Source organism: Oncorhynchus mykiss, chromosome 18 (assembly GCF_057628025.1).
Source record: "Oncorhynchus mykiss isolate SJ-2025 chromosome 18, ASM5762802v1, whole genome shotgun sequence".
Classification (NCBI taxonomy): Eukaryota; Metazoa; Chordata; class Actinopteri; order Salmoniformes; family Salmonidae; genus Oncorhynchus; species Oncorhynchus mykiss.
The window spans coordinates 372,501-393,190 of NC_143039.1; positions in this window are offsets into that span (position 1 = coordinate 372,501).

Genomic DNA, 20,690 nt, shown 5'->3' on the forward strand with positions numbered 1-20,690 from the left:
CCTCTATTTAGACCAGACCAGACCAGACCACTGTTGATTCCTCTCCTCTATATAGACCAGACCAGACCACTGTTGATTCCTCTCCTCTATATAGACCAGACCAGACCACTGTTGATTCCTCTCCTCTATATAGACCAGACCAGACCAGACCAGACCAAACCACTGTTGATACCTCTCCTCTTTATAGACCAGACCAGACCAGACCACTGTTGATTCCTCTCCTCTATATAGACCAGACCAGACCAGACCACTGTTGATACCTCTCCTCTATATAGACCAGACCAGACCAGACCAGACCACTGTTGATACCTCTCCTCTATATAGACCAGACCAGACCAGACCACTGTTGATTCCTCTCCTCTATATAGACCAGACCAGACCAGACCACTGTTGATACCTCTCCTCTATATAGACCAGACCAGACCAGACCACTGTTGATTCCTCTCCTCTATATAGACCAGACCAGACCAGACCAGAACACTGTTGATACCTCTCCTCTTTATAGACCAGACCAGACCAGACCACTGTTGATTCCTCTCCTCTATATAGACCAGACCAGACCAGACCACTGTTGATTCCTCTCCTCTATATAGACCAGACATGACCAGACCAGACCAGACCACTGTTGATTCCTCTCCTCTATATAGACCAGACCAGACCAGACCAGACCACTGTTGATACCTCTCCTCTTTATAGACCAGACCAGACCACTGTTGATACCTCTCCTCTATATAGACCAGACCAGACCAGACCACTGTTGATACCTCTCCTCTATATAGACCAGACCAGACCAGATCACTGTTGATTCCTCTACTCTATATAGACCAGACCAGACCCTGTTGATTCCTCTCCTCTATATAGACCAGACCACTGTTGATACCTCTCCTCTATATAGACCAGACCAGACCAGACCAGACCACTGTTGATTCCTCTCCTCTATATAGACCAGACCAGACCCTGTTGATTCCTCTCCTCTATATAGACCAGACCAGACCAGACCAGACCAGATCAGACCACTGTTCATACCTCTCCTCTATATAGACCAGACCAGACCAGACCAGACCAGACCAGACCAGACCAGACCACTGTTGATTCCTCTCCTCTATATAGACCAGACCACTGTTGATTCCTCTCCTCTATATAGACCAGACCAGACCAGACCAGACCACTGTTGATACCTCTCCTCTATATAGACCAGACCAGACCAGACCAGACCAGACCAGACCAGACCAGACCAGTCCAGACCAGACCAGACCAGACCACTGTTGATTCCTCTCCTCTATATAGACCAGACCAGACCACTGTTGATACCTCTCCTCTATATAGACCAGACCACTGTTGATTCCTCTCCTCTATATAGACCAGACCAGACCAGACCAGACCACTGTTGATTCCTCTCCTCTATATAGACCAGACCAGACCAGACCAGACCACTGTTGATACCTCTCCTCTATATAGACCAGACCAGACCAGACCAGACCAGACCAGACCACTGTTGATTCCTCTCCTCTTTATAGACCAGACCAGACCACTGTTGATACCTCTCCTCTATATAGACCAGACCAGACCAGACCAGACCAGACCACTGTTGATACCTCTCCTCTATATAGACCAGACCAGACCAGACCAGACCAGACCAGACCACTGTTGATACCTCTCCTCTATATAGACCAGACCAGACCAGACCAGACCAGACCAGACCAGTCCAGACCAGACCAGACCAGACCACTGTTGATTCCTCTCCTCTATATAGACCAGACCACTGTTGCTTCCTCTCCTCTATATAGACCAGACCAGACCAGACCAGACCACTGTTGATTCCTCTCCTCTATATAGACCAGACCAGACCAGACCAGACCACTGTTGATACCTCTCCTCTATATAGACCAGACCAGACCAGACCAGACCAGACCAGACCACTGTTGATTCCTCTCCTCTTTATAGACCAGACCAGACCACTGTTGATACCTCTCCTCTATATAGACCAGACCAGACCAGACCACTGTTGATACCTCTCCTCTATATAGACCAGACCAGACCAGACCAGACCAGACCAGACCACTGTTGATTCCTCTCCTCTACATAGACCAGACCAGACCAGAACACTGTTGATTCCTCTCCTCTATATAGACCAGACCAGACCAGACCACTGTTGATTCCTCTCCTCTATATAGACCAGACCAGACCAGACCAGACCAGACCAGACCAGACCAGACCACTGTTGATTCCTCTCCTCTATATAGACCAGACCAGACCAGAACACTGTTGATTCCTCTCCTGATTGCCATGATTGACTGTTGGGTCATATTATCCTTTTCGGAGGAAGTGTGCCACTGAATAATTCAGAATGAAAACAAAGAGAGGAAATCGATGATGTCCAAATCTGATATTAACTGCAAACTAAGTCATTAATGGATCCCTAATGGAACTCTATTCCCTATGTAGTGCACTACTTCTGATCTGAGCCCTGGTCTAAAGTAGTGCACTACTTCTGATCTGAGCCCTGGTCTAAAGTAGTGCACTACTTCTGATCTGAGCCCTGGTCTAAAGTAGTGCACTACTTCTTATCTGAGCCCTGGTCTAAAGTAGTGCACTACTTCTGATCTGAGCCCTGGTCTAAAGGAGTGCACTACTTCTGATCTGAGCCCTGGTCTAAAGTAGTGCACTACTTCTGATCTGAGCCCTGGTCTAAAGTAGTGCACTACTTCTGATCTGAGCCCTGGTCTAAAGTAGTGCACTACTTCTGATCTGAGCCCTGGTCTAAAGTAGTGCACTAAGCAGGGAATAGGTTGACCTGTGGGACATAGACCCTTATGTTACCAATGAGGTGTCTGACTGGTCTAGTGACTACAGGGAGACAGAGGGACAGAACCAGAGAGGAGAGGTGGCTGCTGGTCTAGTGACTACAGGGAGACAGAGACAGGGAGGAGAGGTGGCTGCTGGTCTAGTGACTACAGGGAGACAGAGACCCTTATGTTACCAATGAGGTGTCTGACTGGTCTAGTGACCAAAGGGAGACAGAGACCCTTATGTTACCAATGAGGTGTCTGACTGGTCTAGTGACTACAGGGAGACGGAGACAGGGAGGAGAGGTGTCTGACTGGTCTAGTGACTACAGGGAGACAGAGACAGGGAGGAGAGGTGTCTGACTGGTCTAGTGACTACAGGGAGACAGAGACAGGGAGGAGAGGTGTCTGACTGGTCTAGTGACTACAGGGAGACAGAGACCCTTATGTTACCAATGAGGTGTCTGACTGGTCTAGTGACTACAGGGAGACAGAGACCCTTATGTTACCAATGAGGTGTCTGACTGGTCTAGTGACTACAGGGAGACAGAGACAGGGAGGAGAGGTGTCTGACTGGTCTAGTGACTACAGGGAGACATATACCCTTATGTTACCAATGAGGTGTCTGACTGGTCTAGTGACTACAGGGAGACAGAATCAGGGAGGAGAGGTGGCTGCTGGTCTAGTGACTACAGGGAGACAGAGACAGGGAGGAGAGGTGTCTGACTGGTCTAGTGACTACAGGGAGACAGAGACCATTATGTTACCAATGAGGTGTCTGACTGGTCTAGTGACTACAGGGAGACAGAGACCCTTATGTTACCAATGAGGTGTCTGACTGGTCTAGTGACTACAGGGAGACAGAGACAGGGAGGAGAGGTGGCTGACTGGTCTAGTGACTACAGGGAGACAGAGACAGGGAGGAGAGGTGTCTGACTGGTCTAGTGACTACAGGGAGACAGAATCAGGGAGGAGAGGTGGCTGCTGGTCTAGTGACTACAGGGAGACAGAGACCCTTATGTTACCAATGAGGTGTCTGACTGGTCTAGTGACTACAGGGAGACAGAGACCATTATGTTACCAATGAGGTGTCTGACTGGTCTAGTGACTACAGGGAGACAGAGACCATTATGTTACCAATTAGGTGTCTGACTGGTCTAGTGACTACAGGGAGACAGAGACCATTATGTTACCAATGAGGTGTCTGACTGGTCTAGTGACTACAGGGAGACAGAGACCATTATGTTACCAATGAGGTGTCTGACTGGTCTAGTGACTACAGGGAGACGGAGACCCTTATGTTACCAATGAGGTGTCTGACTGGTCTAGTGACTACAGGGAGACAGAATCAGGGAGGAGAGGTGGCTGCTGGTCTAGTGACTACAGGGAGACAGAGACCCTTATGTTACCAATGAGGTGTCTGACTGGTCTAGTGACTACAGGGAGACAGAGACAGGGAGGAGAGGTGGCTGCTGGTCTAGTGACTACAGGGAGACAGAGCCAGGGAGGAGAGGTGGCTGCTGGTCTAGTGACTACAGGGAGACAGAGACAGAGAGGAGAGGTGGCTTCTGGTCTAGTGACTACAGGGAGACAGAGACAGAGAGGAGAGGTGGCTGCTGGTCTAGTGACTACAGGGAGACAGAGAGGAGAGGTGGCTGCTGGTCTAGTAACTACAGGGAGCCAGAGAGGCGAGGTGGCTGCTGGTCTAGTGACTACAGGGAGACAGAGACAGAGAGGAGAGGTGTCTGACTGGTCTAGTGACTACAGGGAGACAGAGACAGGGAGGAGAGGTGGCTGCTGGTCTAGTGACTACAGGGAGACAGAGAGGAGAGGTGGCTGCTGGTCTAGTGACTACAGGGAGACAGAGACAGGGAGGAGAGGTGGCTGCTGGTCTAGTGACTACAGGGAGACAGAGACAGGGAGGAGAGGTGGCTGCTGGTCTAGTGACTACAGGGAGACAGAGACAGGGAGGAGAGGTGGCTTCTGGTCTAGTAACTACAGGGAGACAGAGACAGAGAGGAGAGGTGGCTGCTGGTCTAGTGACTACAGGGAGACAGAGCCAGGGAGGAGAGGTGGCTGCTGGTCTAGTGACTACAGGGGGACAGAGGGACAGAGCCAGAGAGGAGAGGTGGCTGCTGGTCTAGTGACTACAGGGAGACAGAGACAGAGAGGAGAGGTGGCTGATGGTCTAGTGACTACAGGGAGACAGATAGGAGAGGAGAGGTGGCTGCTGGTCTAGTGACTACAGGGAGACGGAGACAGAGAGGAGAGGTGGCTGCTGGTCTAGTGATTACAGGGAGACAGAGAGGAGAGGAGAGGTGGTTGCTGGTCTAGTGACTACAGGGAGACAGAGACAGGGAGGAGAGGTGGCTGCTGGTCTAGTGACTACAGGGAGACAGAGACAGAGAGGAGAGGTGGCTGCTGGTCTAGTGACTACAGGGAGACAGAACCAGGGAGGAGAGGTGGCTTCTGGTCTAGTAACTACAGGGAGACAGAGACAGAGAGGAGAGGTGGCTGCTGGTCTAGTGACTACAGGGAGACAGAGCCAGGGAGGAGAGGTGGCTGCTGGTCTAGTGACTACAGGGAGACAGAGACAGAGAGGAGAGGTGGCTTCTGGTCTAGTGACTACAGGGAGACAGAGACAGAGAGGAGAGGTGGCTGCTGGTCTAGTGACTACAGGGAGACAGAGAGGAGAGGTGGCTGCTGGTCTAGTAACTACAGGGAGCCAGAGAGGAGAGGTGGCTGATGGTCTAGTAACTACAGGGAGACAGAGAGGAGAGGTGGCTGCTGGTCTAGTAACTACAGGGAGACAGAGCCAGGGAGGAGAGGTGGCTGCTGGTCTAGTGACTACAGGGAGATAGAGACAGGGAGGAGAGGTGGCTGCTGGTCTAGTGACTACAGGGAGACAGAGAGGAGAGGTGGCTGCTGGTCTAGTGACTACAGGGAGACAGAGGGACAGAGCCAGAGAGGAGAGGTGGCTGCTGGTCTAGTGACTACAGGGAGACAGAGAGGAGAGGTGGCTGCTGGTCTAGTAACTACAGGGAGACAGAGGGACAGAGCCAGAGAGGAGAGGTGGCTGCTGGTCCAGTGACTACAGGGAGACAGAGACAGAGAGGAGAGGTGGTTGCTGGTCTAGTGACTACAGGGAGACAGAGGGACAGAGCCAGAGAGGAGAGGTGGCTGCTGGTCTAGTGACTACAGGGAGACAGAACCAGGGAGGAGAGGTGGCTGCTGGTCCAGTGACTACAGGGAGACAGAGACAGAGAGGAGAGGTTGTTGCTGGTCTAGTGACTACAGGGAGACAGAGGGACAGAGCCAGAGAGGAGAGGTGGCTGCTGGTCTAGTGACTACAGGGAGACCGAGACAGGGAGGAGAGGTGGCTGCTGGTCTAGTGACTACAGGGAGACAGAGAGGAGAGGTGGCTGCTGGTCTAGTGACTACAGGGGGACAGATGGACAGAGCCAGAGAGGAGAGGTGGCTGCTGGTCTAGTGACTACAGGGAGACAGAACCAGGGAGGAGAGGTGGCTGCTGGTCTAGTAACTACAGGGAGACAGAGCCAGGGAGGAGAGGTGGCTGCTGGTCTAGTGACCACAGGGAGACAGAGACAGAGAGGAGAGGTGGCTGCTGGTCTAGTGACTACATGGAGACAGAGCCAGAGAGGAGAGGTGGCTGCTGGTCTAGTGACTACAGGGAGACAGAGACAGAGAAGAGAGGAGAGGTGGCTGCTGGTCTAGTGACTACAGGGAGACAGAACCAGAGAGGAGAGGTGGCTGCTGGTCTAGTGACTACAGGGAGACAGAGCCAGGGAGGAGAGGTGGTTGCAAGTCTAGTGACTACAGGGAGACAGAGGGACAGAACCAGAGAGGAGAGGTGGCTGCTGGTCTAGTGACTACAGGGAGACAGAGCCAGGGAGGAGAGGTGGCTGCTGGTCTAGTGACTACAGAGAGACAGAGGGACAGAACCAGAGAGGAGAGGTGGCTGCTGGTCTAGTGACTACAGGGGACAGAGCCAGGGAGGAGAGGTGGCTGCTGGTCTAGTGACTACAGGGAGACAGAGCCAAAGAGGAGAGGTGGCTGCTGGTCTAGTGACTACAGGGAGACAGAGCCAGAAAGGAGAGATGGCTGATGGTCTAATGACTACAGGGAGACAGAACCAGGGAGGAGAGGTGGCTGCTGGTCTAGTGACTACAGGGAGACAGAACCAGGGAGGAGAGGTGGCTGCTGGTCCAGTGACTACAGGGAGACAGAGCCAGAGAGGAGAGGTGGCTGCTGGTCTAGTGACTACAGGGAGACAGAGACAGGGAGGAGAGGTGGCTGCTGGTCTAGTGACTACAGGGAGACAGAGACAGAGAGGAGAGGTGGCTGCTGGTCTAGTGACTACAGGGAGACAGAGCCAGGGAGGAGAGGTGGCTGCTGGTCTAGTGACTACAGGGAGACAGAGGGACAGACCCAGGGAGGAGAGGTGGCTACTGGTCTAGTGACTACAGGGAGACAGAGCCAGAAAGTAGAGTTGGCTGCTGGTCTATAAAGAGGAGAGGTATCAAGGGTATGGTGGATGGTGTAGAGTATGGTAGGTGGTGTAGGGTATGGTAGATGGTGTAGGGTATGGTAAGTGGTGTAGGGTATGGTAGATGGTGTAGAGTATGGTAGGTGGTGTAGGGTATGGTAGATGATGTAGGGTATGGTAGGTGGTGTAGGGTATGGTAGATGGTGTAGGGTATGGTAGGTGGTGTAGGGTATGGTAGATGGTGTAGGGTATGGTAGGTGGTGTAGGGTATGGTAGATGGTGTAGGGTATGGTAGATGGTGTAGGGTATGGTAGATGGTGTAGGGTATGGTAGATGGTGTAGGGTAGATGGTTTAGGGTATGGTAGATGGTGTAGGGTATGGTAGATGGTGTAGGGTATGGTAGATGGTGTAGGTTAGATGGTGTAGGGTATGATAGATGGTGTAGGGTATGGTAGATGGTGTAGGGTAGATGGTGTAGGGTATGGTAGATGGTGTAGGGTATGATAGATGGTGTAGGTTAGATGGTGTAGGGTATGATAGATGGTGTAGGGTATGGTAGATGGTGTAGGGTAGATGGTGTAGGGTAGATGGTGTAGGGTAGATGGTGTAGGGTAGATGGTGTAGTGTATTAATAGATGGTGTAGGGTATGGTAGAAGGTGTAGGGTATGGTAGATGGTGTAGGGTATGATAGATGGTGTAGGGTATGGTAGATGGTGTAGGGTAGATAGTGTAGGGTAGATGGTGTAGGGTAGATGGTGTAGGGTAGTTGGTGTAGGGTATTAATAGATGGTGTAGGGTATGGTAGATGGTGTAGGGTATGATAGATGGTGTAGGGTATGGTAGATGGTGTAGGGTAGATGGTGTAGGGTAGATGGTGTAGGGTAGATGGTGTAGGGTATGGTAGATGGTGTAGGGTATAATAGATGGTGTAGTGTATTAATAGATGGTGTAGGGTATGGTAGATGGTGTAGGGTATGATAGATGGTGAAGGGTATGGTAGATGGTGTAGGGTATGGTAGATGGTGTAGGGTAGATGGTGTAGGGTAGATGGTGTAGTGTATTAATAGATGGTGTAGGGTATGGTAGAAGGTGTAGGGTATGGTAGATGGTGTAGGGTATGATAGATGGTGTAGGGTATGGTAGATGGTGTAGGGTAGATAGTGTAGGGTAGATGGTGTAGGGTAGATGGTGTAGGGTAGTTGGTGTAGGGTATTAATAGATGGTGTAGGGTATGGTAGATGGTGTAGGGTATGATAGATGGTGTAGGGTATGGTAGATGGTGTAGGGTAGATGGTGTACGGTAGATGGTGTAGGGTAGATGGTGTAGGGTATGGTAGATGGTGTAGGGTATAATAGATGGTGTAGTGTATTAATAGATGGTGTAGGGTATGGTAGATGGTGTAGGGTATGATAGATGGTGTAGGGTATGGTAGATGGTGTAGGGTATGGTGTAGGGTATGATAGATGGTGTAAGGTATGGTAGATGGTGTAGGGTAGGTGGAGTAGGGTATGGTGGATGGTGTAGGGTATGGTAGATGGTGTAGGGTATGATAAATGGTGTAGGGTATGGTAGATGGTGTATGATATGGTAGATGGTGTAGGGTATGGTAGGATGTGTAGGGTATGGTAGATGGTTTAGGGTATTTTAGATGGTGTAGGGTAGATGGTGTAGGGTATGGTAGATGGTGTAGGGTATGGTAGATGGTGTAGGGTATGGTAGATGGTGTAGAGTATGGTAGATGGTGTAGGGTATGGTAGATGGTGTAGGGTATGGTAGATGGTGTAGGGTATGGAAGATGGTGTAGGGTAGATGGTGTAGGGTAGATGGTGTATGGTCGATGGTGTAGGGTAGATGATGTAGTGTATTAATAGATGGTGTAGGGTATGGTAGATGGTGTAGGGTATGGTAGATGGTGTAGGGTATGGTAGATGGTGTAGGGTATGGTAGATGGTGTAGGGCATGGTAGATGGTGTAGGGTAGATGGTGTAGGGTATGGTAGATGGTGTAGGGTATGATAGATGGTGTAGGTTAGATGGTGTAGGGTATGATAGATGGTGTAGGGTATGGTAGATGGTGTAGGGTAGATGGTGTAGGGTAGATGGTGTAGGGTAGATGGTGTAGTGTATTAATAGATGGTGTAGGGTATGGTAGAAGGTGTAGGGTATGGTAGATGGTGTAGGGTATGATAGATGGTGTAGGGTATGGTAGATGGTGTAGGGTAGATAGTGTAGGGTAGATGGTGTAGGGTAGATTGTGTAGGGTAGATGGTGTAGGGTATTAATAGATGGTGTAGGGTATGGTAGATGGTGTAGGGTATGGTAGATGGTGTAGGGTAGGGTAGATGGTGTAGGGTAGATGGTGTAGGGTAGATGGTGTAGAGTATGGTAGATGGTGTAGAGTATGGTAGATGGTGTAGGGTATGGTAGATGGTGTAGGGTATGGTAGATGGTGTAGGGTATGGTAGATGGTGTAGGGTAGATGGTGTAGGGTAGATGGTGTATGGTAGATGTTGTAGGGTAGATGATGTAGTGTATTAATAGATGGTGTAGGGTATGGTAGATGGTGTATGGTAGATGGTGTAGGGTATGGTAGATGGTGTAGGGTATGGTAGATGGTGTAGGGTATGGTAGATGGTGTAGGGTAGATGGTGTAGGGTATGGTAGATGGTGTAGGGTATGATAGATGGTGTAGGTTAGATGGTGTAGGGTATGATAGATGGTGTAGGGTATGGTAGATGGTGTAGGGTAGATGGTGTAGGGTAGATGGTGTAGGGTAGATGGTGTAGTGTATTAATAGATGGTGTAGGGTATGGTAGAAGGTGTAGGGTATGGTAGATGGTGTAGGGTATGATAGATGGTGTAGGGTATGGTAGATGGTGTAGGGTAGATAGTGTAGGGTAGATGGTGTAGGGTAGATGGTGTAGGGTAGATGGTGTAGGGTATTAATAGATGGTGTACGGTATGGTAGATGGTGTAGGGTATGATAGATTTTGTAGGGTATGGTAGATGGTGTAGGGTAGATGGTGTAGGGTAGATGGTGTAGGGTATAATAGATGGTGTAGTGTATTAATAGATGGTGTAGGGTATGGTAGATGGTGTAGGGTATGATAGATGGTGTAGGGTATGGTAGATGGTGTAGGGTATGGTGTAGGGTATGATAGATGGTGTAAGGTATGGTAGATGGTGTAGGGTATGATAGATTTTGTAGGGTATGGTAGATGGTGTAGGGTAGATGGTGTAGGGTAGATGGTGTAGGGTTTAATAGATGGTGTAGTGTATTAATAGATGGTGTAGGGTATGGTAGATGGTGTAGGGTATGATAGATGGTGTAGGGTATGGTAGATGGTGTAGGGTATGGTGTAGGGTATGATAGATGGTGTAAGGTATGGTAGATGGTGTAGGGTAGGTGGTGTAGGGTATGGTGGATGGTGTAGGGTATGGTAGATGGTGTAGGGTATGGTAGATGGTGTAGGGTATGATAAATGGTGTAGGGTATGGTAGATGGTGTATGATATGGTAGATGGTGTAGGGTATGGTAGATGGTGTAGGGTATGGTAGATGGTGTAGGGTATGATAAATGGTGTAGGGTATGGTAGATGGTGTATGATATGGTAGATGGTGTAGGGTATGGTAGGATGTGTAGGGTATGGTAGATGGTGTAGGGTATTTTAGATGGTGTAGGGTAGATGGTGTAGGGTATGGTAGATGGTGTAGGGTACAGGAGACAGCCCCTTTAAGACTGAGATGTAGGTTATGGGACAACACAGAGCAGAAAGCCCCTTTAAGACTGAGATGTAGGGATGTAGGTTACGGGACAACACAGAGGAGACAGCCCCTTTAAGACTGAGATGTAGAGATGTAGGTTACGGGACAACACAGAGAAGACAGCCCCTTTAAGACTGAGATGTAGGGATGTAGGTTACGGGACAACACAGAGAAGACAGCCCCCTTAAGACTGATATGTAGGGATGTAGGTTACGGGACAACACAGAGGAGACAGCCCCTTTAAGACTGAGATGTAGGTTACGGGACAACACAGAGAAGACATCCCCTTTAAGACTGAGATGTAGGGATATAGGTTACGGGACAACACAGAGGAGACAGCCCCTTTAAGACTGAGATGTAGGTTACGGGACAACACAGAGAAGACATCCCCTTTAAGACTGAGATGAAGGGATGTAGGTTACGGGACAACACAGAGGAGACAGCCCCTTTAAGAAAAACAATTGATTCATTTCTGACCTCATTTGTAATTGACCAGGCGTGCTTTTCATATCCCATAACGCCCCACAGCACTAGACTCTCACTAGGACTCCATATCCCATAACACCCCACAGCACTAGACTCTCACTAGGACTCCATATCCCATAACACCCCACAGCACTAGACTCTCACTAGGACTCCATATCCCATAACGCCCCACAGCACTAGACTTTCACTAGGACTCCATATCCCATAACGCCCCACAGCACTAGACTCTCACTAGGACTCCATATCCCATAACACCCCACAGCACTAGACTCTCACTAGGACTCCATATCCCATAACACCCCACAGCACTAGACTTTCACTAGGACGCCATATCCCATAACACCCCACAGCACTAGACTCTCACTAGGACTCCATATCCCATAACACCCCACAGCACTAGACTCTCACTAGGACTCCATATCCCATAACACCCCACAGCACTAGACCAGATATTTAGCATGAATCTATCATCACGTAATACGAATGACATTTTTTTTACATGTAATTTTAGAACAGATTTCGCAACTGAAAAAATGACAATTTGTCATTTCTAATTAAAATCTACATACTTCCAGAAATGCCAAGAATTCCAGTTTTGACATGGAGGCCCGTTGGAGATTGACAGGCTAATCAGATTCTGTGTGAATAAGTAGATATCCCGACACCAACCCAGCCCTCAGCTGTCATTCTTCTGTCCTGTGGGACTCCTGGAACACTTTCCGTCCCAAATGGAACCTCGTTCCCTGTTTAGTGCACTACCATTGACCAGATCCCAATTGGGCCCTAGGAGGCTTTCGACATACGTAGTGCACTAGGACAGCTAAGTCAGGACGGTCGAGACAAGACAATCAATGCCAGGGTGGAGGTATTGATGAAAGGTGTTAGAAATGACTGGGCATTATTACATGGAGTCCTCAAGCACACTCTGGGCATCTCTGGGGTGTTGGAGGAAGGTGTGTGTGTGTGTGTGTGTGTGTGTGTGTGTGTGTGTGTGTGTGTGTGTGTGTGTGTGTGTGTGTGTGTGTGTGTGTGTGTGTGTGTGTGTGTGTGTGTGTGTGTCCGTGCGTGCGTGCGTGCGTGCGTGCGTGCGTGTGTGTGTGTGTGTGTGCGTGTGTGCGTGCATTTGTGTGTGTGTGTGTGTGTGTGTGTGTGTGTGTGTGTGTGTGTGTGTGTGTGTGTGTGTGTGTGTGTGTGTGTGTGTGCAGGTCCTGGATCACTTTACAGCCTCTTGACAGCAGAAGCAGACTGGAATATAATCCTCCTGTTACTGTGACCCAGACTGGAATATAATCCTCCTGTTACTGTGACCCAGACTGGAATATAGTCCTCCTGTTACTGTGACCCAGACTGGAATATAATCCTCCTGTTACTGTGACCCAGACTGGAATATAATCCTCCTGTTACTGTGACCCAGACTGGAATATAATCCTCCTGTTACTGTGACCCAGACTGGAATATAATCCTCCTGTTACTGTGACCTAGACTGGAATATAATCCTCCTGTTACTGTGACCCAGACTGGAATATAATTCTCCTGTTACTGTGCCCCAGACTGGAATATAATCCTCCTGTTACTGTGACCTAGACTGGAATATAATCCTCCTGTTACTGTGACCCAGACTGGAATATAATCCTCCTGTTACTGTGACCTAGACTGGAATATAATCCTCCTGTTACTGTGACCCAGACTGGAATATAATCCTCCTGTTACTGTGACCCAGACTGGAATATAATCCTCCTGTTACTGTGACCCAGACTGGAATATAATCCTCCTGTTACTGTGACCCAGACTGGAATATAATCCTCCTGTTACTGTGACCTAGACTGGAATATAATCCTCCTGTTACTGTGACCCAGACTGGAATATAATCCTCCTGTTACTGTGACCCAGACTGGAATATAATCCTCCTGTTACTGTGACCCAGACTGGAATATAATCCTCCTGTTACTGTGACCCAGACTGGAATATAATCCTCCTGTTACTGTGACCCAGACTGGAATATAGTCCTCCTGTTACTGTGACCCAGACTGGAATATAATCCTCCTGTTACTGTGACCCAGACTGGAATATAATCCTCCTGTTACTGTGACCCAGACTGGAATATAATCCTCCTGTTACTGTGACCCAGACTGGAATATAATCCTCCTGTTACTGTGACCCAGACTGGAATATTATCCTCCTGTTACTGTGACCCAGACTGGAATATAATCCTCCTGTTACTGTGACCCAGACTGGAATATAATCCTCCTGTTACTGTGACCCAGACTGGAATATAATCCTCCTGTTACTGTGACCTAGACTGGAATATAATCCTCCTGTTACTGTGACCCAGACTGGAATATAATCCTCCTGTTACTGTGACCCAGACTGGAATATAATCCTCCTGTTACTGTGACCCAGACTGGAATATAATCCTCCTGTTACTGTGACCCAGACTGGAATATAATCCTCCTGATACTGTGACCCAGACTGTAATATAATCATCCTGTTACTGTGACCCAGACTGGAATATAATCCTCCTGTTACTGTGACCCAGACTGGAATATAATCCTCCTGTTACTGTGACCCAGACTGGAATATAATCCTCCTGTTACTGTGACCCAGACTGGAATATAATCCTCCTGTTACTGTGACCCAGACTGGAATATAATCCTCCTGTTACTGTGACCCAGACTGGAATATAATCCTCCTGTTACTGTGACCCAGACTGGAATATAATCCTCCTGTTACTGTGACCCAGACTGGAATATAATCCTCCTGTTACTGTGACCCAGACTGGAATATAATCCTCCTGTTACTGTGACCCAGACTGGAATATAATCCTCCTGTTACTGTGTCCCAGACTGGAATATAATCCTCCTGTTACTGTGACCCAGACTGGAATATAATCATCCTGTTACTGTGACCCAGACTGGAATATAATCCTCCTGTTACTGTGACCCAGACTGGAATCTCATTATCTTGTTGTGTCAGTTACTGTAACACTCAGGGTTTAATTTAATTTAAAATTTATTTAACCTTTATTTAACTAGGCAAGTCAGTTAAGAACAAATTCTTATTTTCAATGACGGCCTAGGAACAGTGGGTTAACTGGTCTAGGAACAGTGGGTTAACTGGTCTAGGAACAGTGGGTTAACTGGTCTAGGAACAGCGGGTTAACTGCCTGTTCAGGGGCAGAGCGACAGATTTGTACCTTGTCAGCTAGGGGGTTTGAACTTGCAACCTTCCGGTTACTAGTCTAACACTCTAACCACTAGGCTACCCTGCCGCCGGGTTAGTGTGTTACTGTGGATACACTATCTCTTCTCTTCTCTTCTCACCAGAGGGTTAGGGTTAGTGTGTTAGTTACCGTGGATACACTATCTCTTCTCACCAGAGGGTTAGGGTTAGTGTGTTAGTTACCGTGGATACACTATCTCTTCTCACCAGAGGGTTAGGGTCAGTGTGTTAGTTACCGTGGATACACTATCTCTTCTCACCAGAGGGTTAGGGTCAGTGTGTTAGTTACCGTGGATACACTATCTCTTCTCACCAGAGGGTTAGGGTCAGTGTGTTAGTTACCGTGGATACACTATCTCTTCTCACCAGAGGGTTAGGGTTAGTGTTTTAGTTACCGTGGATACACTATCTCTTCTCACCAGAGGGTTAGGGTTAGTGTTTTAGTTACCGTGGATACACTATCTCTTCTCACCAGAGGGTTAGGGTTAGTGTGTTAGTTACCGTGGATACACTATCTCTTCTCACCAGAGGGTTAGGGTTAGTGTTTAGTTACCGTGGATACACTATCTCTTCTCACCAGAGGGTTAGGGTTAGTGTGTTAGTTACCGTGGATACACTATCTCTTCTCACCAGAGGGTTAGGGTTAGTGTTTTAGTTACCGTGGATACACTATCTCTTCTCACCAGAGGGTTAGGGTTAGTGTGTTAGTTACCGTGGATACACTATCTCTTCTCGCCAGAGGGTTAGGGTTAGTGTGTTAGTTACCGTGGATACACTATCTCTTCTCACCAGAGGGTTAGGGTTAGTGTGTTAGTTACCGTGGATACACTATCTCTTCTCACCAGAGGGTTAGGGTTAGTGTGTTAGTTACCGTGGATACACTATCTCTTCTCACCAGAGGGTTAGGGTTAGTGTGTTAGTTACCGTGGATACACTATCTCTTCTCACCAGAGGGTTAGGGTCAGTGTGTTAGTTACCGTGGATACACTATCTCTTCTCACCAGAGGGTTAGGGTTAGTGTTTTAGTTACCGTGGATACACTATCTCTTCTCACCAGAGGGTTAGGGTCAGTGTGTTAGTTACCGTGGATACACTATCTCTTCTCACCAGAGGGTTAGGGTCAGTGTGTTAGTTACCGTGGATACACTATCTCTTCTCACCAGAGGGTTAGGGTCAGTGTGTTAGTTACCGTGGATACACTATCTCTTCTCACCAAAGGGTTAGGGTTAGTGTGTTAGTTACCGTGGATACACTATCTCTTCTCACCAGAGGGTTAGGGTTAGTGTGTTAGTTACCGTGGATATACTATCTCTTCTCACCAGAGGGTTAGGGTTAGTGTGTTAGTTACCGTGGATACACTATCTCTTCTCACCAGAGGGTTAGGGTTAGTGTGTTAGTTACCGTGGATACACTATCTCTTCTCACCAGAGGGTTAGGGTTAGTGTGTTAGTTACCGTGGATACACTATCTCTTCTCACCAGAGGGTTAGGGTTAGTGTGTTAGTTACCGTGGATACACTATCTCTTCTCACCAGAGGGTTAGGGTCAGTGTGTTAGTTACCGTGGATACACTATCTCTTCTCACCAGAGGGTTATGGTTAGTGTGTTAGTTACCGTGGATACACTATCTCTTCTCACCAGAGGGTTAGGGTTAGTGTGTTAGTTACCGTGGATACACTATCTCTTCTCACCAGAGGGTTAGGGTTAGTGTTTTAGTTACTGTGGATACACTATCTCTTCTCACCAGAGGGTTAGGGTTAGTGTGTTAGTTACCATGGATACACTATCTCTTCTCACCAGAGGGTTAGGGTTAGTGTGTTAGTTACCGTGGATACACTATCTCTTCTCGCCAGAGGGTTAGGGTTAGTGTGTTAGTTACTGTGGATACACTATCTCTTCTCACCAGAGGGTTAGGGTTAGTGTGTTAGTTACCGTGGATACACTATCTCTTCTCACCAGAGGGTTAGGGTCAGTGTGTTAGTTACCGTGGATACACTATCTCTTCTCACCAGAGGGTTAGGGTTAGTGTTTTAGTTACCGTGGATACACTATCTCTTCTCGCCAGAGGGTTAGGGTCAGTGTGTTAGTTACCGTGGATACACTATCTCTTCTCACCAGAGGGTTAGGGTCAGTGTGTTAGTTACCGTGGATACACTATCTCTTCTCGCCAGAGGGTTAGGGTTAGTGTGTTAGTTACCGTGGATACACTATCTCTTCTCACCAGAGGGTTAGGGTTAGTGTGTTAGTTACTGTGGATACACTATCTCTTCTCCTCCTCAATTACAACACTCACCAGAGGGCAGGACTCAAACAAGCGTCAATCATCCAATTTCTCTGCTTGTTGTCTCGCTAAACGAGTCACAGCAGCTTTGAAGTTGTTTTGCCCAATGGAGTTATTATGCATCCTGTAACAATTTAATCAACACACTCACACACACACACACACACACGTACACACACACACTCACACACACACACACACGTACACACACACTCACACACGCACACACACACACACTCACACACACACACACACACACACACACACACACACACACACACACACTCACTCACTCACTCACTCACTCACTCACTCACTCACACACACAGACACACACACACACACACACACACACACACACACACACACACACACACACACTCACACTCCTGACCCATGTCATAGTGACGTGTAGTGGTCCTATCTGGGACTGTAGAGTAGGCCAGCTCCTGACCCATGTCATATTGAAGTGTAGTGGTGTTATCTGGGACTGTAGAGTAGGCCAGCTCCTGACCCATGTCCTAATGAAGTGTAGTGGTGTTATCTGGGACTGTAGAGTAGGCCAGCTCCTGACCCATGTCATAGTGACGTGTAGTGGTGTTATCTGGGACTGTAGAGTAGGCCAGCTCCTGACCCATGTCATATTGAAGTGTAGTGGTGTTATCTGGGACTGTAGAGTAGGCCAGCTCCTGACCCATGTCATATTGACGTGTAGTGGTGTTATCTGGGACTGTAGAGTAGGCCAGCTCCTGACCCATGTCCTAATGAAGTGTAGTGGTGTTATCTGGGACTGTAGAGTAGGCCAGCTCCTGACCCATGTCATATTGAAGTGTAGTGGTGTTATCTGGGACTGTAGAGTAGGCCAGCTCCTGACCCATGTCCTAATGAAGTGTAGTGGTGTTATCTGGGACTGTAGAGTAGGCCAGCTCCTGACCCATGTCATTTTGACGTGTAGTGGTGTTATCTGGGACTGTAGAGTAGGCCAGCTCCTGACCCATGTTATATTGAAGTGTAGTGGTCCTATCTGGGACTGTAGAGTAGGCCAGCTCCTGACCCATGTCCTAATGAAGTGTAGTGGTGTTATCTGGGACTGTAGAGTAGGCCAGCTCCTGACCCATGTCATATTGAAGTGTAGTGGTGTTATCTGGGACTGTAGAGTAGGCCAGCTCCTGACCCATGTCATATTGACGTGTAGTGGTCCTATCTGGGACTGTAGAGTAGGCCAGCTCCTGACCCATGTCATATTGACGTGTAGTGGTGTTATCTGGGACTGTAGAGTAGGCCAGCTCCTGACCCATGTCATAGTGAAGTGTAGTGGTGTTATCTGGGACTGTAGAGTAGGCCAGCTCCTGATCCATGTCATATTGAAGTGTAGTGGGGTTATCTGGGACTGTAGAGTAGGCCAGCTCCTGACCCATGTCATAGTGTAGTGGTGTTATCTGGGACTGTAGAGTAGGCCAGCTCCTGATCCATGTCATATTGAAGTGTAGTGTTGCTATCTGGGACTGTAGAGTAGGCCAGCTCCTGATCCATGTCATATTGACGTGTAGTGGTGTTATCTGGGACTGTAGAGTAGGCCAGCTCCTGACCCATGTCATATTGAAGTGTAGTGGTGTTATCTGGGACTGTAGAGTAGGCCAGCTCCTGACCCATGTCATATTGAAGTGTAGTGGTGTTATCTGGGACTGTAGAGTAGGCCAGCTCCTGACCCATGTCATATTGACGTGTAGTGGTGTTATCTGGGACTGTAGAGTAGGCCAGCTCCTGACCCATGTCCTAATGAAGTGTAGTGGTGTTATCTGGGACTGTAGAGTAGGCCAGCTCCTGACCCATGTCATATTGAAGTGTAGTGGTGTTATCTGGGACTGTAGAGTAGGCCAGCTCCTGACCCATGTCATAGTGAAGTGTAGTGGTGTTATCTGGGACTGTAGAGTAGGCCAGCTCCTGACCCATGTCATATTGACGTGTAGTGGTGTTATCTGGGACTGTAGAGTAGGCCAGCTCCTGACCCATGTCATATTGAAGTGTAGTGGTGTTATCTGGGACTGTAGAGTAGGCCAGCTCCTGACCCATGTCATAGTGACGTGTAGTGGTGTTATCTGGGACTGTAGAGTAGGCCAGCTCCTGACCCATGTCATATTGACGTGTAGTGGTGTTATCTGGGACTGTAGAGTAGGCCAGCTCCTGACCCATGTCCTAATGAAGTGTAGTGGTGTTATCTGGGACTGTAGAGTAGGCCAGCTCCTGACCCATGTCATATTGAAGTGTAGTGGTGTTATCTGGGACTGTAGAGTAGGCCAGCTCCTGACCCATGTCCTAATGAAGTGTAGTGGTGTTATCTGGGACTGTAGAGTAGGCCAGCTCCTGACCCATGTCATATTGAAGTGTAGTGGTGTTATCTGGGACTGTAGAGTAGGCCAGCTCCTGACCCATGTCATATTGACGTGTAGTGGTGTTATCTGGGACTGTAGAGTAGGCCAGCTCCTGACCCATGTCATATTGACGTGTAGTGGTGTTATCTGGGACTGTAGAGTAGGCCAGCTCCTGACCCATGTCCTAATGAAGTGTAGTGGTGTTATCTGGGACTGTAGAGTAGGCCAGCTCCTGACCCATGTCATATTGAAGTGTAGTGGTGTTATCTGGGACTGTAGAGTAGGCCAGCTCCTGACCCATGTCATATTGACGTGTAGTGGTGTTATCTGGGACTGTAGAGTAGGCCAGCTCCTGACCCATGTCATATTGAAGTGTAGTGGTCCTATCTGGGACTGTAGAGTAGGCCAGCTCCTGACCCATGTCATATTGACGTGTAGTGGTGTTATCTGGGACTGTAGAGTAGGCCAGCTCCTGACCCATGTCATAGTGAAGTGTAGTGGTGTTATCTGGGACTGTAGAGTAGGCCAGCTCCTGACCCATGTCATATTGACGTGTAGTGGTGTTATCTGGGACTGTAGAGTAGGCCAGCTCCTGACCCATGTCATATTGAAGTGTAGTGGTGTTATCTGGGACTGTAGAGTAGGCCAGCTCCTGACCCATGTCCTAATGAAGTGTAGTGGTGTTATCTGGGACTGTAGAGTAGGCCAGCTCCTGACCCATGTCATATTGAAGTGTAGTGGTGTTATCTGGGACTGTAGAGTAGGCCAGCTCCTGACCCATGTCATATTGACGTGTAGTGGTGTTATCTGGGACTGTAGAGTAGGCCAGCTCCTGACCCATGTCATATTGAAGTGTAGTGGTCCTATCTGGGACTGTAGAGTAGGCCAGCTCCTGACCCATGTCATAGTGACGTGTAGTGGTGTTATCTGGGACTGTAGAGTAGGCCAGCTCCTGACCCATGTCATAGTGTAGTGGTGTTATCTGGGACTGTAGAGTAGGCCAGCTCCTGACCCATGTCATAGTGTAGTGGTGTTATCTGGGACTGTAGAGTAGGCCAGCTCCTGACCCATGTCGTATTGACATGTAGTGGTGTTATCTGGGACTGTAGAGTAGGCCAGCTCCTGACCCATGTCCTAATGAAGTGTAGTGGTGTTATCTGGGACTGTAGAGTAGGCCAGCTCCTGACCCATGTCATATTGAAGTGTAGTGGTGTTATCTGGGACTGTAGAGTAGGCCAGCTCCTGACCCATGTCATATTGAAGTGTAGTGGTG